General features: G+C 43.1%; 1 protein-coding gene and 1 pseudogene across 1 annotated transcript in view; both read left to right on the forward strand.

Moving 5' to 3' along the window:
- The first annotated feature begins 1,143 nt into the window (after window positions 1–1,143).
- Window positions 1,144–26,852, forward strand: part of Megf10 (multiple EGF-like-domains 10) — a 164,378-nt gene continuing 138,669 nt past the window's right edge. Inside the window, exon 1 of the mRNA NM_001001979.2 lies at window positions 1,144–1,784. The gene's annotated coding sequence lies outside the window, so the exon portion shown is untranslated. The remainder of the gene's footprint in view (window positions 1,785–26,852) is intronic.
- Gm18322 (predicted gene, 18322) lies at window positions 17,041–17,845 on the forward strand (annotated as a pseudogene).

The raw sequence follows: 26,852 nt of genomic DNA on the forward strand, positions 1-26,852 counted from the left end.
CCTCTCCTCCTCCCTCTCTCTGTGGATCAGATATAAGCTTTCACCTACTTCTCCATCATCACAGCATCATGCCTGCCTGCTGCCATCTTCCTACCATGATGGTCATTGGCTCAATCTCTAAAACTAAGGAAGCCCTAGGTTTTATGCTTTCTGTTATAAGTTGCTTTCGCCATGGTGTTGTTTGTTTGTCTTTGTTTTTAAACAGCAGTTGAAAAGCAACGAAACATGTCCTAAGGTATGTGCAGGTCCTGACTATGACTGCTTTTATTCAGTGGTGCCCTGGGTGTCCTATCCAGTATAGTAAGTAAGGAATAAAAGGACAAAACCTTCCCACACGAACTGTATGTAGTGCTTGTGACAAAGGCGGTATCCCCAAGATAAGTAAGGGTAATACCTACTTAACTAGCTAACCATCTAGCTGGATGGACAGACAGACAAAGCAACCAGTCAGCTCACAATAAATTGTCCTCTCTAGTGATTCTAGGGAAGAGCAAAGATAATGAGGGGCAGGTGTGGTTCAAACATGTTCACTTTGCTTCCAGAAATAGTGTTCCTTCGATTCACTATTTATTTACTTACTGTAATTTGGAGGAGTCCAGATTATCTGCCAAGATAATTTGTTATAAGAGTTGGAAACGTGGGGGGGATTTTCTAGAAAGAGGAGAAGCCAGGAAGGAGAGGATTGTCTGGATAATCGGTGTTGAAACTGTTACTCTTGCCTGCTTCCGTGTTTGTTTGGAAGTGAGCAGAATTAAGAAACTACTGTCTGAGAACTAGAAAGTTTTTTATCTTCCCAGGTCGTTAAGACTCAATGTTCAGTCTGGAGGGGCAAAGTAGGTGGAGGAGCTGGCGTGCTCGTTTATCCCCGGGTCTCCCGGGCGTCCTGGGCGGTCGGCAGAGGGAGCTATTCCCCAAGAAATCACTTCGGACGGCCTGGCAGCGACCCGCGGGGAGTTCGGCGACGGGGGAGCTGTCCCCCGTGCCCGCCCCACAAGGCTGGCGGGTCACCCTCCAATCGCCTCCCTCCATCCTTCCCACTTTCCCAGTCACTTAGCTGCCGCTCGGTTCGTGGAGGCCTGGCCTGATCCCCATCCTTTCTCCGTCCCGTCCCACTTTTGCGCTCCCTCACTCCAGGGACGCGCTGTCCTGTCCGCCTGGCTGACGCTGGCCCTGTCCCCCAAATCCTTGTAGAGGGCCTAGACTCTTCTCCTGGGGTACTTTGAGGAGGGGTTAGCACTGGCACTGTGGGGCACAGCACTACTCTATCACTCTCTCAAGCCCCCTGGTGACTCCAAGTTTGCCAACTTCTTGACCCAGTCACTGACGGGGGTCCCAGGAGTCCGGGCCCGGAAGGAGCTTGCAGGTTTGGAGGGATCGCGAGTCAGCAACATCACTTCCCCTCCCCAAACCTCCCCCCCCCCGCCCCCCCACCGGCCACTGTCCTGGAGGCAGCAGCTGCAGCAGCGGCAACTGCTCGCATCCCAGCCGGGCTCGGGTTACCGCCTTCTTCTTCTAGCATCTCCAGCCAGACAGGGAAAAGCTTGTTCAAGTTTGCAGCAGGACTCGGTCCCTGTGCGTGCGAACCTGGGGCTCCGGGACGGGCCTGCTCCCCGGCGTCCCCACCTCCAGTGTTTAAACAAGACCCGCAAACATTGCTTTCTCCCAGGACTCTGCTTGGAAACCAGCAGCCGCTGTTGGGAACAGATTTTGAACAGATTTTGCTGGAGTGGGTGAAGACCAGGGGAAAACAGGTTGCGCTGCCAATCACAGCATTTCAGGACCCGGTAAGAGTTAAACTCAACTCTGGAAGCCCTTGGCTTTGGTGACTTCTAGGGGGGCACTTTGGGGCCAGAGGGAATGTTTCCCCTTAACTGGGATTCCTTGGTCCCACGGAAGTGGTACAAGGATGTGTTGTCCTGGTGGTCTATCTGCTTCCGAAGGGATTTGTTGTCATTGTTTGTGTTTGGTTTTGTTATCTGGAGCTGTGCAGGGAATGCCAGGGAAGATGTCAGTTATGGATGTTTTTGTTTATTTTCTCCCTCCGTGTAACTTTGCCTGCGTTTGTTCAACGTTGATTGGGACATTGGTGGGTGCAGAGATATTTTTTTTGGGGGGGGGGATATCATTATATAGCTTCGCCGGGCCTTCCTCCGAGGTCTGTCTAGTACTCCTCTCGGGTCTAGACTAGTTTCCTAAACTTTTCTTTCTTTAGTTCTTGATACTCAGTTTGTGTTTGCCAGCAGGGGATGCCTCTCTTCCTGCCTTTAGGGGTGCGGGTGGGGGGGCGGTTACAGGCAGGTTCACAAACCATAGGGTCCTTGTCAGAATGCCTCATTCCCTGTGTAATGCTGAAAGGGGCCAATCTTAAAGCTGCATTTACTTGTTTAAGGAAAGTGTACGCTTGTTGGCCTTTTTCTTTTAAACCTCTTCATGCCAGGACTTTTTAAACATCTGATTTGGGAAAACATTTTGTCTCTCTATTTTTTTTTTCTGGAAGTACTTTCCTGAATGGCCCTACTGAATAAAAGAAATATGGGGAACCATGCTCGCAGCTTCTTTCACACATAACCTCACACGAACCCCTACGTTTTTAAAGGAACAATGAAAGCCTGGGATTTTATTGGCCTGAATGAGGCATTATTTCTGCTCTTGGCCAATAATAGCCATGCTGTGCCAAGGCGGAGAATGCCATTCTTGATCCTTTACACCAGGTCTTACTTTGTATACAGTATTCTCAAATGAAAAACCTTCGGTCCTGATGGCTAAATAGATCAGGCCACATGACATTACCCAGAAATCCCACCAGTCTGACTGGCATGTTCTAAGGAGTCAGTGCGCAAGCACAGAGCTTTTGTTTTGTTTACAAGGCCAAGGAATTCCTTTGGTAAACTCCCAGGGTCTGGTGTTCTGGGTTCAGCACTCCACTCTGATACTTTGTAGTTGTGTGGTTTGGTGTGGCTTCACACCTGGATGTATGTCTATAAAATCAGGATGAAATAATCATGCTTATTCTGGAGCCAAAGGAGTTAATGTTTGGGAAGCCCTAACAAGCCCCAAACAGAGGAGTGGTTACTTGTTGTTGTTGTTGTTGTTGTTGTTGTTGTTGTTGTTGTTATCTTTTGCTGAGAAGGGCTCTGAAGTCTGAGTTCACCTTCAGGCTTTCCTACCGCCTAGGACAGGAATGTTTCTCTTTGCAGTGTTTTCTCTGGGGTACTTTCAGTGGTAAGGAAGGTGCGTGTGGCAGAGCTGGGATCTGAGAAGGGCTCAAGATTGGATGCCAATAGCTGTGGGGACTGACAACCTCTGCCCTTCTTAGAAACCTTTTGCATTCGCATGGTTTCTTTATCATACATTTATGAAGGGTCTCTTACATGGCAGTGGGCTTTGTACTAATTTCTTTGGTTTTATTTGCAAGATGAGTATGCGCCGTTGCTTTATGACCGTCTCTGTCTCGCCTCATTTCAGTGGTGCCAGCACTTTCTTCATGTGGCCGGAGCTCTCTATCCCAAATACTTTAGCTACAAAGCTCAGCACCTGATTAAAGATACACAAACCCAGAACACTGAGGATTTCAGTAGAGTATTGAGTGTGATCTCAGACAGGCTTCTCTCTTTTGACATCATTTTGATGATGTGTGAGTGTGTGTGTGTGTGTGTGTGTGTGTGTGTGTGTGTGTGGTAAGGGCATGGGGTAGGGAAGAGCTTTGGGGTGCCTCCTGGTTCTAAAGCCTTTCCATTAATGGCCTTAGTTCACCAGTGACCGTGTTTGGTCCCTTTTCCCGTTTTTAAACACTTGTTTGGGGTGCATTATGGAACTTCTATCTTTGCAGGCCAACTAATGATGGATAAAAATGGAAATACTCTAAGCCTGCTTATCAGCCACTTTCAGGCTTTGGGGTACATAGAAGCAAGGAGGAAAATTTAAAAAAAAATGGTTTTTTTCCATGAGAAATTACCAACACTTGATCATTTTTTAACCTAGACAAATAACAGTTTCCTATGGTTCATCCATGCCCCCTCCTTGATTCAGAGGTAGAAAGTCTTGGGTGAAGTCGAGTTCAATCACAAAGTTCCACAGTGGTCCTGATGCCAAATGAGTCACCTGGTCATTTCACAGTAGTGGGTATGTCTTCAGCACTTTTCCTTCAGTCTGATGAGACATTTCTAAAATACAAATCTGATCATGGGATCTCCTTGCTTAAGCCTTTGGCAGATCACTAGGAAACCATCAACATCTCCCAGGGGCTTGTTGAAAATAGTCTCCAAGTCAGTGTTGGAGGGATACTGGGTCCTATAAGTCCGGTCAGGAATCAGCCTCGGTACTGCCCAGCATGGGGCCACCTTTGCATCATTTCCTCATAGTTCTCTGCGTCCTTGCTTCCCAGCCTTCTAGTCCCAGTAGATCTCATTATGTCCCCGAATCCACAGCACCCTTTCCTTTCCATAGCCTAGCTGTAGATGGCTCGTTCTGTTGGAAATGCCTGTGGCCGGCCTTCTCTTCTTCTGTGTAAGCAGATGCCTGCTATCCATTTATCTTTGAAGATATAGCTCAAATTGGAATGTTCCCTCTGAACTTTCTATTTCTCTCATAGGCAGTGGGTGTCATGTGAGTTGCCATTCTCCTCTGTGGACAGCTGGTTGGTCACATTGTTATCTGAATGTCCCCAGCAGGTTGACAAGCTCATCATTCCTTATTGAAAGACATCACTCAAAACAGCTGGAATAGAAAAGCCATATAATACATGCTCCCCAAAATGTGGGAAAAGAGTGAGTGAATGGAAAGTATCTATTACGAGTGTCTCTATTAAGAGTGGTGGAGAAGTCAGTATAGAAGTTACTACTTACCTAGACATGACCTGTGAAGTTGATAGAGGCAGGAAAGAAGACACTCTAGGCTATCCTCAGGGCCTTACAAAACACCACATAGCACTGAATTCATGCTACATGTTCAACATCACAAGAGGTGTTACACGTGACACAGAGAGGCAATTATACTGTTGCATGCTTCTGCTTGTGAATAACAGTGTCTTGGTGCTGAAGTGGAGATGCCACTATCAATAACAGTAGCCAACATTGCCTTATGTTTTTTAGTGCATTAGGCACTTAGGCACATGTGTGGTAACGGGCTCAGGACCGTCTTTCTTACTTTCCTACAATGGCCGCATTCCTGAAAGCGGGTCTCAACATGGGGCGGAGTTGTGTGATATGAGGACGGTGGCCGCAGAAGGCCAAAGCATCTCTACTTGTACTTCCACTGTGTTGTCTAGACACAGCATCCAGTGTGCTCCCCTTTCTCCATTTCCTTTCTTAAACATCCTTTGCTTTGGTTATTTCCTCCTTGAGTCACCAAACGTTAGCCAAGGTCAACTATCATCTGATTGTGCTGAGAGGTTTGCCATTCTTAGCATCCTTAATAACTTCCGCCTTTGTCCCACATTAAATTTAATGAGATAAAATAGTTATAATCTCCAGTAGTTTTAATTTTTTTCTGTCTCTACTCGTTTTTTTTTTCTTTTCTGAGAAAGAATTATGCAAATGGAGCAAGTGCCACTGCAGCAAAGCTGAGCTATTGGCTCATGACAATTCCACATAAAACAGACATGGGGGCGGTCCATTCACCGGTAGGAGATGGCAGCACCCAGGAGTGAGCCATGGGAACCTGAGGCTGCCGGGCTATGAATAGCCCCCAGAATGTGCTGCAGTACCGCCCAGTTTGCAAGGACGTGGACCCGGGATTTACTTTGAGAACTTATTTTAAGAGTTGATGCAAGACTTATCGAATCCTGTTGATTCATCTTTTATAATTCTTTCCCCCAAATGACTTTTTTTCTTGTCTCGGGACACACCTCATGTTTTGCCTGTGCATCTGAATTGCCTCAATTACACAGTCGTTTGCTCTCGTAATCTGAAATCCAAATTTTCTGTTCATCTCTTATCCGTATTGAACCCTGAAGATGAGCATACTTTTTTTGTGAAGGGCTAATTTAGGCAGCTTAAAGGATGGCTCATGCTATGAATGAAGTGTAGTATTCATACCACTGGTGTTTTATATCATTGAACTTCATCTGCACAACTGCCAGCGGCCATGAGTCTGTCCTTTGATGATAAATGCCATGCCCTGAGCCAGTCTGGAAGTGTGGCTATAACACTACATCCTGTAGTTAACACTATTAATGCCTATTGATTTCTCTCCTATTTCATTTTTTAATGATTTATTCTCCCAGATAAAGAAACTATGTAAAGCATTCTAACCACCTCAATTTCCTACTCAGAGAGCAATAAATCATACGCCCTCCTCCCCCAACCCCTGGCTCCACTTGTAAGACAAGGGAAATAGAATTTCTGTGTGGAACGCCTTGTCTTGCTAGGTGCATGTACGGGATATTAGCATCTGTTAAAACCATCAGATCTGTGGACCAGGGAGGCCTCATTGTGGGGGTGACCAAGTACCGTGTTATTAATATCATGCTCAACCCAGATGAACTGTGCAAACATGGCTAGTTCTAAAATGCAGCTGCCGATGGTACCTTATACAACGGGTCTTTAACAAATCTTCTAAATACTCGGTTTTATTCTGTTGTTTTGTTATCTTGAGACAGACAGAGTCTCATGTAGCTCAGGCTAACCTCAAACACATTATGTAGCTAAAGACAACTTTGAACTTTTGATTCTCCTGTCTGCACCTTCCAAGAGTTGGGATTCCAGGCATGGTCCACCACGACTGGTTCATACTGTGCTGGTAATAAAACTCAAAACCTTTTGCACTCTATCAATCAGAATACTTTCTCATCCTTCAGTTAGTCTTGGAGCTGGGTATCGTGGCACACACCTTAAACCTCACCACTCGAGAAACAGAGAAAAGCAGATCTCTGAGTTTGAGTCCATCCTGGTTTATATAGTGAATTCCAAGGCAGCCAGGGCTACATAGTGAGATCTTGTCTCAGACAAACAGTTGCTTTAGAGGTCCTGGAAACTGAACTCATGGTATTGGGCATGCTAAGCACACACCCTTCCACTACGCTCTATACCTTCAGCCTTAAACAACTTCCTGGTAGAAATTAAAAACAAACAAACAAAATTCATCAATTCTAGTCATTTTCTTCATGGAATAAAATAGAACTACAATATCTTGGTTTCAAATTTAGGAAATGAATCCATCAGCCAAAATGGAAAAAAAAATTAAGTACTCTTCCCCACTGACAATCTTGAGAAGTGTATTTTAAAAAATGTTTTGTTTTGTTTTTTTGTTTTGTTTTGTCCTGAGACTTGGTTTAAGTATGTAGCTCAGACTAGACAAAATCCGAATGGTCTTCCTGCCTCAGTCTACCTAGCACTGGGGTTCCAGGTCATTACCACTCTATTTGGATTTTTTTTTTAAAGATTTATTTATTTATTATATATGAGTACAGTGTAGCTGTCTTCAGACACACCATAAGAGGGCGTCAGATCTCATTGCAGATGGTTGTGAGCCACCATGTGATTGCTGGGATTTGAACTCGGGACCTTTGGAAGAACAGTCAGTGCTCTTAACCGCTGAGCCATCTCTCCAACCCCCCTTATTTGAATTTTTTTAAGAAACACTTTATTTTGGATGAGGAATTGATGACAACACATGACTTTGGCTTTTACAATTAATTGGTTTAAGTTTTTATTCTTTCCTCTATCTATTCATTAGTTATATAATGTGTAAGAGTAAACATTACAATTGCCAAGAAAGAGTTAATATCTTTCAAAAAATCTAGATTAAATATATACATATTCACACATATATACTATATATATGCTATATGTATATATACATGATACTGTCTCTCTCTCCCTCCCTCTCTCTCTCTCTCTCTCTCTCTATATATATATATATATATATATATATACACACACACACACACACACGCACACTAACTACACTATATACTCTGTATATATGTGTATATATACACTCTATCTATCTATCTATCTATCTATCTATCTATCTATCTATCTATCTATCCATCCATCCATCCATCTATCCATCCATCCAGGTGGGTCCTGGGTGTAGTCAGGGTTTAATTGGCAGATCTGAGAGTGGCTTCGGGTTCTTGCCAGGAAGATGGCTGGGTTTACTGATGGGGAGCAGTCTGCTAAGTGAGGATTTGTGTGGGCAGGACGCCTCAGGCAGGGCGACCCCAGCAGGCACACGGCAGTAGGAGCACTGAGGAACCATTTTAAAGGAGTTGAGAATAGTTTTTATGACAGCTATTTATGGAGTCACAGAACTGGTTTCTGTCTGTCCCTCACATCACTATCTGAGTTTTAAAGGAACCCTTCTTCATATGTTACTGCTATTATTTGGTTATAGAGACCAGATGTGGGCACCCTATTGAGATTCAAATAAAATTTGTCTTAGAGGTCCTTCCCCACTCATAAGAAGGCATGACTGGAAAACTTAAGCCTTTTCACCGCAGAGGGTGATCACAGGAAGGGATGGTCAGGGCTGGAGCTTTCTGGAGTCATCAGGGGTGGAGTTTAGATTTTCTCTTGACCTGTTTCAAGATTGTTTTACCACATGATGGTGTCAGCTGTCTCAGCCTGAAGCTACTTACCTAGCATAAATGTCACTCTATGTAGGGAAAGGCTTTAAGTTAATTGACTTTTAAAGTTTGGGATTGTGGGGGAAGTTCATACTTTAATATTTAAAACAAAATATTACATATAATCTTTGTACATTTTTGAAAGGTTGGTGAGATACATTTCCATTAAGCAGATACACAAACCCACACACAAACTAGAAAAAATATCTTTAAATTTGTGTGTGTGTGTGTCTGTGTGTGTGTCTGTGTGTATATGTGTAACTAGAGAGCAAGCCCAATATACGTGTTATGCTAAATGGTCACGGTCACTTCTGCCTCTGAGCTACATCCCAGCCTGACATGCTTGTTTCCTTGCACTGTTGTTGGTGGCAGTGACAGTGGTTTCCTTTGGTTCCTTCTGCCATAGGAAGCTGTCCTGGTCTGTTGCTTTCTGATGTTCTCAGTCTCTGTGGGATGTTGATGCTCTCAGTCTCTGTGGGATGTTCTAGCACCCTCCCTTCTTCTCTTCCTGCCCTGCCCCTTCCACTAACACCCCTGTTGTCTTCTGGAGAGCCATTTCTGTTTTTAAGCACCTCTGTTCTTTTCCCATATCCTTTAGTGCCCTCGTCTTTGCACCCTTTGCTTTCTAGACTAAGGATTATAATCCCAGCATAGCACTCAGTGTAAGGCCCAGTCAGTATCCTTCTTGCCTCTACTTCATCCCTTAAACAGATGTGCAAAGGCCATCAGTGAGGTTGGAAACACTTGTGCTGGACTTGGGAATGTGCATTCTCAGCAAGGCAGGCTGATGCAGATGGTCTAGGGTTGCACTAGAATTCTTGTTTGGGGTTACAGTGCCCCATTCAAATAGCACATTTCATTTCTTTCTTTTGATTTTTAATTTTAGTGGTGGCCGGAGTAGGCATGGAAAATAGCTGGTCTGTGAGAAGCTGTGCCTTTCCTCCTGACTTGGAGGAACAATAGCTGTAATACAACACTGCTCATGTGACAAACAGAGAAAGGCACCCATTGTTTGGGGGTTGGCTGATGTTCCACTTGGCTCTCGCTGGCTGTTCCATTGAGCTTGGTAGCCCCAAGGAAGCAGACACACTTAAATCAAACAGACAAAGAAAGGAGGTCAGGGCCTTTCCCATTAAACTACTTGCAGAAATGTGTAGGAGGAAGGCTTTGGGCATGCAATGTAATTCTGGGGAAGACTCATTCATGTACTGTTTGAAGCTGCAGACATACCTCAGGGAAAACATGAAGATATTGGAATTCCACTGTGTCTTTGACCAATAATAATAATAATAATAACTACTATTATTACTATTTTACCATTGTCTCATTGACTTATCTGACAATAGAATTTTGTTATTTATTTTATAAGCCTAAAATATCTCCATCTATGATAGGTAAAGACAGATTTCTTAGCTTCTTTCTCCAGGTTCATCAGGACAGATATCAAGCCTATGGGTTGGTAGAAAGCTTGCCTTGCACAAACAAAGACCTGGGCTCAGTCCTTGTTAGCATAGGGCATAGGGACACATGTCTGCAATCTCAGCACTCAGGAGGTAGAGTCAGGAGAATCGGGACTTCAAGGGCATCTTTAGTTCCATGGTGAGTTCTAGGCCAGCCTGAGGTTGTTCATCAACTACCACCACCCAAACCTAAGCGTCAGTATGGCTTGATATCTCAGAGGAAGATTTCTTGAGTAATGATCATTAGTTATATCTCCAAGGGTTAATCATTGACATCCAAATCTGGGTTTGAACAGAGATCTTGCATTTGAGAGTTACTTTTTGAGTTCAAAATATAATTAAATCCACCAGAAAGTTACCAACATATTTGGGAAGTTATGATGCTATGTAGATAACCATCCCTCACTCCCAACTCCCAGATAGGATCCCTGGTCTTGATGGAGTTACAAACTTCTAACTATGAGACCAACAACTGGACACATTCTTTGAATCAGAGGAAGTTTCCAAGGTCACATCTTCTGCAAAGGTCACCAGCTTTCCAACAGAATTGTTCTTTTAGCCTGATGACTCCCTTTACGAAAAGTATGTCATTCATTCAGGCTTTGCCTCTGGGTTTCTTTCAAAAGGACACTCTGTTCCTAGTTCCTGGGCATATTTGTGGGTAGCTATTCTTCGTGAGTCTTTCTTAATTTTTCTTTTCAATCAGACAAAGAATACTGACCTGAGGGAAGCAGAGGAGGAAAGCCTTGCTGGGTGTAATGGCTTCCAGAGAACACACTTGAATCAAGTGTTCAGGCAGCTGGTGCCCTGGGCCAGTAGGAATCCTTTCTCCTCTGAGATAAGAGGTTTCGTGGCTGGCAGCATCTGCCTTGAGTACAGTGATACTCTGGAGAGGGCAATACATGGCTTACTTCAGGCCACTTAGGGCTCCTAATTAAGTCTGTTTTTGGACATTGATCATAGATTATCCTTGCAAATCCATTAAAGAAGAAGAGACAAGTGGATTGTGGAGAGGCAAGTATCTTCATTTTCATTAACTTTCCACTCTCATCTCTCCCATAGTTTATCTTTTACTAAATGGGGCTTTGGTGTTGCTAATGATATGTATGCCTTTAAAGCAGGAAACAATGAAGGGGGAGAGCTTCACAGAGCAAAATGATCATGCTAAAAATCTAGCTTTATTAGTTAATCAATCTTCAATTCATTGTCATTGAATGGCTTGCTCATTGGCTCTGTTTGTATGAATGAGATAGAGTCTCTCTCCTTGGGACTCAGGGTGGAGGCCTACTATACTATACTTGAAGTCACATAAAGGTGACGTGTTGGCTGAAAACAATGGAGGAGTTGCATGTTGTCTCTTTGTTGTTGTTCCTTAACCCAGGTCTTTTGTTTTAGTTTTTCATTATCTTAGTGATTCCTTTTGATGCTGTCCATGCCCCAAGTGGCATGTTTAATTCTTATGCTCTCTCAGGCACAGGATGCTTGTGGGACTTAGTTTTCTATCAGAATCTATGTGCTATCCACAGAGGGCTTTGGGTTTAATCAGATGCTACTTACATGGATGTATTCAGCTTGCCAGAAGTCCTTGAGCAGTTACATGTTGATGTGTTTACCCCTGCTTTGGTGTACTTTGCTATATGAGGTGAAAAGTTAAAATACTAAAGCCCCATGTTCACTATGGAATTAATTCCTAGCTAATGATAGGAAGAGGTAAACTCTAGGGGTTCCATTGCCCCATTATGTGGATCTTGCTATGCCGGAAGGATAGAACTTTAATGTGTAGGAGTTAACCCTCTGGCTTCCCCCCTCCTCCAAAGCAGGAAAAGTCAAGGTTCAAATCAATGGGCTTAGCCAGATATTATGTTTGGCTAGGCAGCAAATCCAGTACTGAGAGGTCAACATGTTAGCAGAATACCATTTTTTAGAATCTATACTCAAGATAGCCTAAACAGTAGGCTGTCCTATCTTTACCTTCTAACTCATAGTAATCTGCCATAAAAAATCAAGAAAAGACCATGTGGATCATGGGTAATTTTTTTGACTCATTAGATGACTGTTGTCCTAAATTCTGATATTGGAATATGCGCGCGCGCACACACACACACACACACACACACACACACACACACACACACACACAGAGGCATGCACACACACGTGCACACACACTCACGTGCACACATACCTTACTGTTTTCCACAACAGGACACAGTGATAGGTGTGTTTCTAACTCTTGTCTTTCACCTGTCTCACCTGACTTAGCCAAACTTCTTAGTGTTAGGGGTTGGGATGGGGTGGTGCAGAGTGGCACAGCCGTTAGCACTTCTTATGGCAGTATGTCCTCCTGTTTTCTGTCATCTATCAGTGTAGAGCCATCTTGATCGTACCAGCATGAGTCATTGCCTTTATGGGACACCCAACTCTGTATTTTTAATATGAGATAATAGATTCAACTGGAAAAAGAATATGAGTGATATATTTTCTAAAGGAGAGTTTGGGCCTTTGACTTGAACATGGGTATCCCATCTGTGAGAGATCTGAGTTTTGATTTTGTAGTCTACATTTTGGACATTGATGTTAAAGGTTAAATATTGATTTATGTAAACATGTAATTACAGTTGTGGGATAAAAAGACAACATTTTGATGGTCTTGATCTGCTCCTGGCCTTTACTGTATGAAACGTGACAACCTAGTCCAAGACTCAGTCTCTATTCCTAAAATGTTGTCACTTTGAGCAAACCACAAGCCCTTGAGGTCTGTCGATGATCTGTGGTGTGATCATAGTGTGTAACTCAGTTGCGTGCACTGTAGCGGCAAGCATCCAGTAAGCATCCAGGACCTACTCTCATCGTGATTCAAAGCAGGTCCATTGAAAGCAAGGAAGAATAATGAACCCATCCAGGAATTAGACCTCCTTAATGCGTCAAATGAGGGATGCATTCAAGCGCTTAAATCAGATTCTGCTAATTAGCACAGAGTTTAAAGTGTCTCAATATAAATGCAAACTATAAGGGGTTTTAAAATATTCTGAAGTATAAAAATGATAAAATTTACTAATGAGCATATATGTTTAAGTATAGTATTTTGCTAAAAGAAACATTATCTTGGCTGTAGGACTAGGCAAAGCTGCTAGTACAGTTCCTAGTACACAGCTTAATCTTCTAAGGTAATGGTGAATATAAGGCAGGCACTCTGAGAAAACCTTGTGAGTACATATTCATGGAAGCATTAGTTAAAATAGTCCAAATTATTTTGGTGAATAGAAACAACTCACATGTCCATCAGATGAGGATGAGAGACCATGTAAATATGCACTGGAATTTTATCCAGTCACAGAAAGGAATGAAGCATGCCATATGTTCCAACAGGGATGACTATGCCACGTGAGAGTAGATATGTACACAAGTCTACAAGGTACTTTATTCCATTTACATGAAGAATCTAGACCAAAAAACCTCCAATACTCTCAGAATATAGATTGGTGGTTTGTAGGGCTTAGCAAAGGAATGGTAGAGGAGACTGATAAATATTTGGTGTCTTGTTGGATTGAGGGAACACTCTGGAAGTGGATAGCCACAATGAAGGTGTTTATATAACACGGTTAAAATGATGAATTTTAGATTATCTTAATTTTTCCCACCTTTTAAAATATCCAGATGTTTTATGTTGGGGTAAGATGCACCTATCTGCATGGACTGAACAATCCATGCTCATTTGTGTCTGCTATGAGGTAAGGCTTTCCTGTTTGCTGGAAGGATGATAAAGATAAAAGACACTGCAGTGTTCTTAGGAAGATGAGAGAGGATGAGAGAATGGGTGACAAACTGCAACTAAACCTCCCTAATTTGGGTGACTAGACAGGGCTTTGTGGAAGAGATGGAACTTTGAAAGATAGGTGACTGCTATGCCATAAAAATGTAAGAAGAGAAAATTCCAGCTTGTAGAAATGTATGTGTGTGTGTGTGTGTGTGTGTGTGTGTGTGTGTGTGTCGGGAGTGGGAGGTACAAGGACAGGCAAGGGCAGCAGGCAGAGGCCAACACAGTGGCATGTTTATGATCAAATATTGATGAATAAGGATGGAAGTGTACATTGGAGACAAGGATGGATATCTTAGAAACTATTGCTAATGTTTAACTTTCTGGGCCAGGGAGGTGTGTGTACCTAGGTAGATGGCATGCCTCACATAGGAAAGGGTTGCTTTTGAAGGTAACATGTCAACTGTGCTACAAGAACCCCATGGTGGAAATTAATAGTTAAAATCAGAGCCTTGGGGATTAATGGCAAGTGATTACATGAAACCTATGCTACCAAGAAGAAAGCAGTAGATTGCAAAGGTTTATTGTTGATAACAGGAGTATAAAACAGAATAGGAGGTGACTTTAAGAAGACTAGTGCAGTGATTTCACCAAGTGATTTCACAAATGCATTCATAAATAATTTAATTAAATGATTTTTTTAAATGAAGGATTTGTATGTGCACATGTGTGTGTGTGTGTGTGTGTGTGTGTGTGTGTGTGTTATGTGTTGCTGCATATGTGTGAAAGCCATTGGGCAACATCAGTGTTGTTTCTTGGGGCCAGCCACCTTTTATTGAGACAGTGTCTTTCAGTTGGCTCCTCTAGCTGGCTAGGAGCCTTAAGGTATTTGTCTGTCTCAGTCTTCCCAGTGCTATGATTCCAAGCTGCCAAGAGAAAAATAAATAAATAAATAAATAAATAAATAAATAAATAAATAAATAAATAAATATCCTTATACTCACAGATAAGCACAAGGGAATCTGGAGATGTTAAACACACAGAGTTGTCTATTCAAAGAAAGAGATGTATAACCTGTTTTTCACCTGCAAGGCGGGGAATGGAAATGGCTAATAAGTGTAGGTAGCCCCTGTACTAATTATAGTGCCAGGCCATACATGGCTATCCCAAGCTCCTGCAAGCAGGGCCAGAGGTGGTTAGTAGTCCAGGAGATCCCTGTGCTATCTGTATGGCCAGGGCCCACAACCAGGATTAGATGTGACTGATATCCCCAGTGACAGTGAACTTTCTGTATAGCTTAGACCATACCAGGTCCTCCCTTACGCTCTTAAGATAACGCATGTAGCATATCTACAGAGACCATCTTCATGGAAGAAGTGGCATGCACTTCTTGAAGAGAGTTTCGATGTATTTATGCCTCATTGTGCACATGGAATTGTGTTACACCAAGAACTTTAGTTTTTCAAATTGTACTGTACTTAAATATGCCAAAAATAAACTGCCTATGCAAGACGTTAATACTGTCTTGTCTTAAAATTTGAATCAACACTAGCTACCGAGGCATGTTGAACCAGATTTCCTTCTTACCTCACATGGATTAACACTCTGCTGTCCACGGTCTCTGCAGAGACCTCCTGCACCAAGCCTGTGCCACCATGCCTGGCCTTTTCAGTTCATGGGGTTTGGGGATCAAACCTCTACTTACAACATAAGCACTTTACTGATTAAGTTGTCTCCCCAGTGAGGTATATTTTATCAAGCACCTATTTATTGTCTTGGATGCAACTGTCTATGCTAGGGATAAGGAAATATCAAAGGTAAGTAAGTTCCTACACTAGAGGATTTTCATTCTAACATACATTGTGAGCACTAATTGTTACATCTAGTGGGCAAGTGTAGTTGGAAGCTTCAGGCGTGGGTTGCTATAATGTAGTTTGGCACATGACTCAGAACCAAGCTTCCTGGATGTGGCCCATTCCTTCATTTATTGGGTGTTTATATTTAAGTGAGTTACCCGATGTCTCAGTTCTTTTGTCACTTGGGTGGGGGATAACGATGTTATTTCCCTCACAGAGCTGTTGTGGGCATTGGCTGAGACTATAAGTAGGGGGAGCTGGGCACCGCCGTTCAGCAAATGCTTAGTAACTTTGGTTTGTGTCCTTGTCAGTATCTGGTCTCTATCCAGGGATTTGTCTGGGTCACTTCTGTTTTTCATTCGGCCTATTCCACAATCCTTATGTAAGGATCTCAGGCCTCAGCACTCTTTCATATGCCATACTGTGTTGGGTATGAACTTGCTGAGTTAATCAGCATGCAAACTCAGCTTTTTTGCAGTCCAGGCAAACAGCAGAGTCTTTATTCACGGCCTGCCGTCTAGATCTTGGCTTGGGAAGAACCGTTCAGATAATGACCCTCTTCATTCTGCATGAAGACATTGTGTGACACATCCTGGCTGAGAGGTGTGATCTTCAGTGCTCAGAGTCTGCTTATAGCAAGCATAGTCTGTGCTGCAGGCCTTACCCATATATTCTCTCTCCTGAGAAATCCATAGCTTGAATTTAATGTCTTTGTGTCCCCTTATCACAAGTATCACAGGCCACTGCACTCTCTGTACCTCCTTCCTTTTCTGTGAATAGGGATGAGCAGACAGACATGTCAGAATCTAGAAGGAAGCTTGGAGCTTATGAGAAGAGCTTATAAACTCTGAAGGCCATTCTTTCTTTGGCATTAATTGATTTTAGATTGTACATTCCTAGGACACAGATAATACATTGTACCTTTTTTCTATCCCCAAATGGTTAAGTATGGTGCTATGAACTGAATTATACCATGCCTCACTGCCAATTTTATGTTAAATCCCTAACTTCCATGGGACTGTGCTCAGAGAAAAGACCTGTTACAAGTTGATAATAGTTAGAGGCACGCTAGTGGATCCCCAATTTAATAGGGCTTGTATGCCAACAAGAAAATGAAGAGGGGGCTGAAGAGATGGTTCTAAAGTGCTTGCCACACATACTGGAGGACGTGAGGTCACATGCAAAGCCAACCATCAGGGCATGGCACTTATAACAACTGTACCAAGAAAGGCAGGGACAACTAAATTCCCAAGGCTCATTGGCCAGCCAGTCTAGCCTACTTGTGACTTCCAGGAGGATGAGACATGCTGTCTCAAAAGACAAAAGGGTAGTGTCTGAGGTTGACCTTTGACTTCCACACACATGTGTGCATGTATTCACCCCCCACATATGTACACAGGTACACAGAGACTGCTAGGGAGGGATTAAGGAGGGGAAGGACAAGAACATGCATAACTTTGACAGGTGCTACCAAGGACACTAATTACACTCTAGTTCCTAGGGAGATAACTTGAAAGTGGGTGTGGTTGGAGTGGAATCCTCAAGCTACCTGACCCTGGTATTACATTTTCAACAGTTTAGATGAGCTTTTAAAGGATGAAGGGATGATATTGAATGAATTGATCAGAGCTATGACTACTGGAATGACCCTCTTGACCTCAGTGATGACTGGTCCTTGGGATGTCAGCCCAGTGTCATTGCCCAAGTTAGACAAGGATCCTCAACCTACCCTGCTTACCTGAGGATTGAAAAACTGAAAGTATTCTCTGCCAGGGATCTCCTAGGACCAGGTGAAGAGATCTGTATTTCTCAGATGATGAAGATATGGCAGGTTTCAGATATGAACAAAAGTAGGAGAGGCGTGGCATTGGATATTTGTAGCCTTGAGATACGTAATCCTTGAATTACAGTCACAGAATGCTGGCAGGCTCATAAGACTGAATTTGAGGGTATTGATGGTTCTAACTACTTATCAGCAGGATGACCTTACGTTGTCTGCTGATATTCTGAGGTTGGACAATCTATTCCAGAAACTGGGACAGAATAGAAAAATTGAGAAAGAAGGTATGACTCAGGCTAGCAACGACCAAGTCTTCCCTTGGGAGATCCATAGGATGTTTAAAGATGGTGCGGACCATCAGAGGATGACCCAGTTTCAGGCTTGCTGCACCTACTGAAGTTGACAAAGGATATGGAGGAAGATGTCCTTCAGGCAGGCTGAAGATGGTGCTTTACCTGGCTTGGGAGACAGCAAAAGCATCTGGTCATGAGCATACTGGTAGAACTCACACTCTAATGACTGGCATCAACCAACCCCACACTATGTTGCCAAGTAAGTCAGTGCAGTTTCCAGATAAACTCCTTGTCATGTCTGTGTCTATTGAATGTCTCCCAAATGTGTCACCAACAGTGGGATATGCCACTCTGCACTGATAATTATTTAAATCTATCCCCATGGAGTGTTTGAGACTGCGTAGCCCTGGCTGGCCCAGAATTTGCTAGGTAGACCAGGATAACTTCAAACTCAGAGGTGCACCTGTCTGTGTCTCCCGAGTGTTGGGATTAAAGGCATGCACCACCATATTTAGCACCCCAACCCCATCATAAATTGGTTGCTGTTATTATTTTAAATGAACAAAATTGTACAAAAGTTTTTGTGCTTCATGCACACAGGCTTTCAAAAGAACAGGTGCATGTGCTGCCCAGAGCTCACTGAGGTGTCAGCCAGTTTGGTTTAGATGCAGGTGTAACAGTCACGTGCAAACATATTGTTATAACTTTCTTGGTGTGCATTATCTGCATTGATGGTGAAGACCCTGATTATTTTTATGGAAATTGACTAGTGATTCTATGCAATCCAAACAAAAGGCTGAATTGAACACTGAGGTTGATAACGTGTGCAACAATCGTCTTTGCATTTCTGAAGTATCTGGTTCTGAGTACTAGTTGTATAGTAGGTCTATAATTATCAGTGTATTAAGCATGAACATGTAAAATAACTAAGTGCTAATGAATGAAAACCAGAGGACAATGTAGCCATCTATAAGTAGCTACATCTACAAGGATGAGGACTCTTGCTTGAGACCAAGCTGTCACCTTGACCTTCAGCTTCCAGCCCCTTCAATCCCAAGAGACAGTGTCTTCTGTTTAAGATCCCAAGTTCTGTGGTATTTTCTTGTAGCAGCCCCAGCAAAGCAGCACAAGCAAAAAAAAATGTTAAAACATTTTTTTGTGGGCCTGAATAATTTTAAGAGTATTTGGGATTATGAGGGCATATGAATCAGTTGAAAACCTATAGTCTTAGTACTTATTTGAGCGGTTAATGTTGACCTGTCTCCTATCACACTGGTGAGGGAAAAGGTGGCGCTGATTTTAAAACTGCTCCAGTTCTATCTTGCCTCCACTAATAAGAACCATTGTCTAAGAGTTAGCAGATGAGAAAAGAGTCTGGAAGGTCAAAAAATTGGCTTCATAGTCATTCTTTCATGAGATGGGGCCTGTGGTGAGACAGTGAGCAGGGACAAGCAGACCAAGAGGCAGCATTTGAGGTGGCAGGGGGCAGAGGAAGCTTCTCCAGGTAGGAAGAAGGTATCATTCTCCTGGAAGATTGACACCTATGTTGGGGCTTAGTCATGGATGCAGGCACAGAGAGTCCCTTGGCCTAGATGAGGCAGATGGCCACCTTTTATTTCAGGGAAGACTAACCTGGAAGAGAGGCACTTTTCTCCTGCCATTAAAAAACAAAGTCAAAACAAAAGGCTTGTAATGCAGGCCTCTGCCAAGGCTTGGGCTGGGGAAAAAGTCTGCCTTTCTTTCCTGGCTGTATAATGCTTTGTAGCGTTGTCTGTGCTGTCCATGAGGGATGCTCAAAGGGCCCCTCTGCAGCCTAGTACTGCTGTGCAGTTAAATTTTTATGATAGTGTCATCCCATAGGCTAACCTTCTAAATCCCATTGTCTCCTCCCAGTGCATTGACTTTGGTTGAGGCTGTGATATAAAGTCCAAAGATCTGAAAATGATCATCCATCTTAGCCTTTAGAATATCAAGTAAGTGTTTGTCTAAAGGACATAGCTGTGACTTCTCTGGATTCTTCAGAGATGACAGGCTGAGGTGGTGACTCTCTCCAGCCAAGGAAGATTTCTAGTGGCTTGACCTAAGGAATGGCCTGCCAAGCTGGAGAATTTAGAAGAAAAATTTCTGTTTGTTTGTTTATTGGCCAGATTGTACTGTTTGTGCAAATGAGGTCTCACAATGAAGGCAAACATGGCATGTGCGTTCATTCATTGGCACTAAAAGAGACTTTGGTGTTTCTATGGTGTCTTAGGATTTTACTGCTGTGAATAGACACCATGGCCAAGGCAACTCTTATAAAGGACAACATTAAATTGGGGTTGGCTTACAAGGTCAGAGGTTCAGTCCATTATCATCTAGGCAGGAAGCATGGCAGCATACATGCAGGCATGGCATTGGAGGAGCTGAGGGTTCTACATCTTGTTCCAATGGTAAACAGGAGAAGACTGGCTTCCAGGAAGCTAGGAGGAAGTTTTCCAAGCCCACCCCTACAGTGACACACTTCTTCCAACAGGGTCATACCTCTTATTAGTGCCATTGTCTATGGGCCAAGCATATTCAAACCACCACAACCAATTCTTGCCAGTAGGATTTTTTTTTAAGAACAAAGTGTTAGCAGGTAAAGAAAAGGTTGATGGTGAGTTCTTAGGACTAGCTCTTTAAACAAAAGCAGCTTCACAAAGTCTGTGCAGACACTGGAAACATCCGTGTCTCAACTAGAGGGAAACTCTGGGCAAGTGCTGGAGAAGTTTGCATTCATCCATGATGTGTTCCCTCAAATGGGATGAGGTGGCTGGACTTAACTGTCAGGCACCAGCCATTGTGCCCAAGATGAAATGGCCAGACACAGAGCTACAGCACACATACATTTGGACCCAACAGTTGTTGGCAGCTAAGCTGCTATGGGGAGTGAGGATGCTTGTTACTGGATAGTATGATTCTTATATTCATGGTTGAATGCCAACAGAGAACTAAGAGGAACAAGTCCAGGTTAAGTTAGGCATGTATGAGGGAGTTGCCTTTAGTACATTTTTGCTTCAGTGACCCAGTGCAAGTTTTATCTTAAATAGACTTTAGGCAAATTGTGGGTGTCAAGATTCACTCAGTTTGTGATTGCCAGTGGGACATACTGCACGGCTGCCACTTTAGGATTGCATCAGTTGGAGGTAATGTTTTGGTATTTTAATCTTTGGAAAGCAGTGACTTCCAGCTGCAGTCTCGAAGCTGAGGTCCCTGATCCACTCACATGCGTTTCCTGCTTTACTTGGGTGTGGCCTTGAACAAAACTACAAAATACTTCTTGAGTAAAGGAAGCTCATGTTTTCGTCTACTGCTCTACTGGTTGATCGGAGTGGCAGAATTCTTTGTGTACTGTATGAGGAGCACAGAGAGTTGGCGTTGAGTTCTAGCTCTGCTTGGTATAAAGCACCCGACATTCCTCTGCAATGTTCCTATGATAAGAAGGTAGAGAAGATGCTCTCTGACCTCACGAACTTGCTAGGGAGACCCAGGCGCTGTCTGGATTACAGAGTGCAGCTAGTGGGCTGTGGGAGTTGAGCAGTGAAGGCTCCATCCTGATGGCTGCCTGGAGTGGAGCTTAACCTTACCTAAATAGGACCTTGGTCTGGTGATGAATCTTGACCCTAAACAGAGGAGCCTCAAGCATGTGCCTTGGCAAGCCGCTCTTCCTACCCCTTCCGTGCCCAGAAGCAGCTGAAATGAGTTACAGATGTCTACTTTATGGGGGCTCTTTTTTATGTTGCTTCCTGGTTAACCTGTAGACCATGCTTGTCTGCAGAACCTTTTCCCGTTAAAGTATGTGCTTTCCTGAACCTCAAGAATGAACTAACTGCAGATCAAATGCAAACCTCCTGCCCAAACTACGTCCCCATTTCTTCCACCACACCATGGTGGCTCTAGAGGAAGATATGGAAGTAAGAATCATGCTCTTTCTTCAGTGAACTAGTATACCATTTTCTTTAATGAAAAGAAGTGATCGGCTTTAAAATATTTTTAAGCTTGATCTCTGCTTCTGGTCCCCAAGAGACCTTGAAATGCAAACACCAGCTGATGGCACAGAGCCCCAGTTCCAGGAAGCCATCTGCAATCCTCAGGCTGGTCTCACTAGGTATTAGGGTTCGGGACCTCCCTAATCCGTGCCACTTGCCTTGACCTGAGCAGACCTTGTAGAAAGACAGAGTCTTGCTGTCTCTTCACAAAGCAGTTGCTCCAAATCCCCACTACAGCTGTGCCCTGCTTTGTTGGAAAGTGCAGGGTGACTTAATTTTTAAGCTCCTTTCTCTCTATAGGTATTATAAATAACAACTGGTCTGCAGGAGCGCTGGCCAGAACACTTGCGATCAGCCTTTTAGACACAAACAGCAGTGTTTTGTGTAACCCCGACATCATTGGCAGTTATGGGTGAGGAAGATCTGAGACCTTAAAGCTTTATTGAGCAGATAAATCCAAACTGAGGAGTTAAGAACCTCAAATTCTGTAGAACTGAGAAAAGTACAGAGCGTAGAGGGTGGTGGAGGCCTAGGTTCAACAGTGACGTCAGCAGGGGAACTTAGGCAGGCAGTGGTTTGGGTCTGGAATTCCAGGGCAGCACTCTTGCTCCAAACCTTTGGTGTACATTTGGTTTATCCTCACTTAACGTTAAGGAAAGCTTAAAGTGCTTTCTTTGGGATTCCCCACAAGAGTTCAGGAGAGACTCCTGCAGATTAGAATTCTCTAACAGCCAGGAAGAGATCTTGTGTGTGGAGAGAGGGCTGGGACCCAGTTCACTATGGGGGGCGGGGGCTGCTTTTGCTTTCCTTCTTTGCACTCTCTGGTTGTAGCATCTTGATTACCAGTCCAAGTGTGATCCATGGAGGGATGCAGAGACAGTCTGTCTTAACACAGCTGCCCAGCAAAGAGAAGCAAACAGAAAGCCTCTTTGGGAAGACATCTGTTGCTCCCTTGGACAGGCCTTGATTGTAGGCTTTTTTCCCCCTACTGGAGTAAGATACACACGTGTCATTAAAATGTGCCAGTTTTATTTATTTTCTTAGCATTCTGTTTATGTATCCTCTCTCCCTCTTCTGTTTAAAGTTTGTTTTTAAGAAATTTGAGCATGTTTGGTCATCCTCCCCCCATCCCCCCTTCGCCCGTGTTAAATGTTGGGCTCTGTAGCATTTTAAGAATGCTCACATCGGTATGGAACTGTCAATCCAGCCTATGTCCAGAAGGCTTCCCTGTTTTCCAACGGAAGCTCTGTACCCCTTTAAACATCAGCTCTCCCTTTCCTTCCCACTGACCCCTGAAAAACCACCACTCTACTCTTTGCCTTGATGAATCTGACTTTGGGAGGTGCTCATCCAGACTGGATCATTTGGTGACTGTTGCTTCATATGAACATCTTAAGGTTTACCCACATTTCAGTCTGTGGGACTCTTTTGAAGGCCAACTGTATTCTGTGGGTCAGTCTGTACTGAGCTCTGTTCATCCACTCTCAGATATCTGTGCTGTTTCATCCTCTGAGAGAAATGTGAATGAATCAGCGGGGTGGAAAATTTGTTCAAATCTGATTTCAATTCTTTTGAAGTCGATGCCCAGAGGTGAAGCTATTGCGCAGTAATTCCAAGGTGTTTTGCCATTGTTGTTGTTTGTTTGCTTGCTTTATGAGGCAAGCAGCTTCCCACGGTGGTTGCTCCACGTGACACCTCCACCAGCAATGTGCAAGGGCTCATTTCTCCATCGTCACCAGCATTTATTATTTTCTGATCTTTTGTTTCTTCATTGCAGGGCATGGAGAATTATAGTTATCCCTACGGGATTGAAGGCGCTCTCAGTTGAATCCAACCTGCCAGTGATTTCATGCATATGCATTCTTATAATATATTCTTAAGAAATAAGATAAACACCTTTTTTCTGTAATTGTTGAGGCAGGGTGTTATTGTTGAGCCTGTGATCCTTCTTTGTCGTGTTGGGGATACAGGTCTCTGCCAACACACTCAGACATTGCTTTCTTCTTGAGATGTGTTTTTCTTGGTGGAAGCTCAGGTTGTGCTCAAATATACCTGGGTTCAAGAGATCCTCTCACCGCAGTCTCTGTAGCAGCTAAGATGATGGCACAGGCTGTTACCATGCCTGGTTCAAACATGATAAATATTCATTGATATTCAAAAATAATTCCTTTCTATTTGGCACACACTGGATGTATTTTTCAGCTTTATTGAGATGCAATTGACAAATAGAATTAGATAAATTTGTGGTGTTCAAGATGACTCTCTCTCTTACACACACACACACACACACACACACACACACACACACACACACACACACACACACATGCCCATTATCCTTTTCTTCCTTCTGAGAATGCTTAGAGATGCTCTTTAGCAAGTGTCAAGTTGATTGTACAGTATCTGTCACCTAACATCTTCAGAACTTATTTGTGAGCAAAAGTCCACATTCTGGCCATCAGCTCTCCAGCCCTGACTCAGACCCCGACCCCAGGCAGCCACCCTATGAACCATAACAACCACACTGACTTGAACTTCACTTTATAGAGAACAGGGAGCTATAAAGAGTAGAACTATGTAGTCTTAATGTTGCTGCATTAAAAAATCCTATATGTAATAAGTAAATAAAACACAACACATAAGCAAAATATTATACAATAATCTGCCTTTATATAACATGTCTCAATACAGTAATAATAAAGTCTGGTACTAAAATGCCAATGGAGTTAAAAATTTTTTTTAAAAGTAACTTGTTAGGTCTTAAATTAGGTGGCTCTACTTGATGAGGCTTGGGAGTTCTTTTTATAGTCTGAATACTGTCTCTGCTTCATGTTATATCTACCATGGTTTGGTGTCTCTTCATGTTTCTGATAGTATTTTTAATGCACAAATAAAAATGACAAACTCATATTTATGTTTTTCTTTTATTGTCTGTGTTTTTAGCATCATGTCTGAGAAATCACTGCCAATGTGCTTCCATACTCTAGAGTATAGATAGCCCTTTGCTCTAAATACCACAGACATTGCTTTTGAAAATGCCTTTGAAGGGATTTTGTCTTGAAATCTACCTCCCTCTCTTTTCAAAAAATTATTTGAAGAGAATCATTTATATGATTTAAGAATTAATAGTTTTCATTTCACTATGCTTTACCACCCTTTTCTCTCTGGGGGATAATGAAGGCATAGAAAGTAGAGAGAGAGAGAGAGAGAGAGAGAGAGAGAGAGACAGAGAGAGAGAGACAGAGACAGAGACAGAGAGACAGAGACAGAGAGAGACAGAGAGACAGAGAGACAGAGAGACAGAGACAGAGACAGAGAGAGAAGACAGAGACAGACAGAGAGACAGAAACATACTTATTTGAAAAGCAGCCTCAATCATGTATAATGCGAGGAGAGATAGGATAGGATTCCAGAAGTCCAAGGCATATGGAGGTCCTTCAGCAGTCAGGACAAGCAGGAGGTATAACACCAGGACTTTCAGTTTTCGCCCCCAAGTAGAAAGCGTTCATACATATCAGAATCTTCTCAAAGTGTATAGGCAATCACCTTTAGACATGCAATTTCTTTCTAGATAACCAACCCCACACGTTGCTTTTACTGTAAGCTTTGCGAAGCTCCTCAAGAAGAGCCTTTGCTCTTGCCAGCTTCTTACCCTTTCTGAGCATGTCCTGAATTGTCTTCTGGGTGAGGAGTGACTGTCAACAGCAGCTACTCACTTAAAACACTAGAGATAGTGCTTGTGGTTAAGTTAAACGGTTCGGGGTATACAAGCTCACACAGTCTCCCCTGGAGAGCCAGAATCTAAAAGAATTCACTTACGTAGCACGCACACTTTTGTCTTTCCTTGGAACTCGTTTCATACCAAGAGCTTCTGAATGTCTATTGGCCTTAGATGTGAAGGGCTGAGTTAAGGGAAGATTTGTGTCTTTCTCTACCCAGCACATGCCAGACTGGAAGTGGCTTGCTGTAGCTTTTAGACTGTAGTCTTGTTTGAAAAGTACATCCCTACAACGATAACTGTCCCTGTACTGATGCCTGAGTATGAAGTTCATCTAGGGCTACGGAGAGACATGAATATCTAGATTTCTACATTATTAACAAGCTGAATGATAGCATGTTGTAACTGGCGACCCTTTGCAAAGGAAGTGCAGTTTACTTAGTAAATCTCCCACTTGTCTACATAACAGGCTTGGAGGAATCGTTGACTAGAGTCAAGCATAATGAATGATGGCATTAAGTTTGTGTAGTATGCAGCAAACATTAATTTTCCAAAATCTTTATTTGATTGTTGTTCTTCAGAAACAGTCCTCTTTGTTTGTAGATTCCAAGGCATCTAAATAACCCAGGTTTCATGACATTTTAATGAACATTTTGAAGTCTTCATTTCCTTGGGAACTAAAAATGCTTTAATGTTTTAAAATTTTCGATTTATTTATTTATTATGTGTATATGCATATGTATGTATGTGTGGGGTGAATGTGTGCTGGAACGTGTGCTGAGATCAGAGCTCAGCTTGTGGGGTCTGTTCTCTGCTTCCACCATGTTGGTCCCTGAAACTGAAGACAGGTTATTAGGCTAGGTGGTGAGCACCTTTATCCATTGAGCCATCTAGCTGGCCCTAGGGAATGCTTTTAACGTGTGGCGTTCCCCCTAACATTTATCTTAATGCCCGCAAGGAGGCATCTCACAAATGCACAGTTCAGTCACTCTCACCCTGCCTCTTCTCCTACCTTGTATCTCTTGATTGTGGGCCCCAGAGACCTGTGAGTGAGACTGAGAGAAGGGGAGACACCAGAATAAGAACCCAGGCCAGCTTCCATCTTCGCTGGCACCAGGACAAGACTGCCTTCATTCTGCACACAGGGGCTTGTGGGGACCAGACATGCTGGTGTGCATGTGGATCCTGCTGTAACAGAGTCTGATGGTATTCAGACAGGGAGCAAGAAGCTGCTTTCATGGGGACGTTTTTGGCACTGTGTCTGACACACGCTCCAGTCAATCACAGTAAAGTACTTAATAACAGATGTGGTAATTAAGCCTGAAGAACGCAGTCCTATTTTTCCATTTTATTTCAGAGAATAACAAAGTGCCTCATTAAACCTCTAGCTGTATTCCTTTTTGAACTGGGCA

This window comes from Mus musculus, chromosome 18, assembly GCF_000001635.26.
Source record: "Mus musculus strain C57BL/6J chromosome 18, GRCm38.p6 C57BL/6J".
NCBI classification, from domain to species: Eukaryota; Metazoa; Chordata; class Mammalia; order Rodentia; family Muridae; genus Mus; species Mus musculus.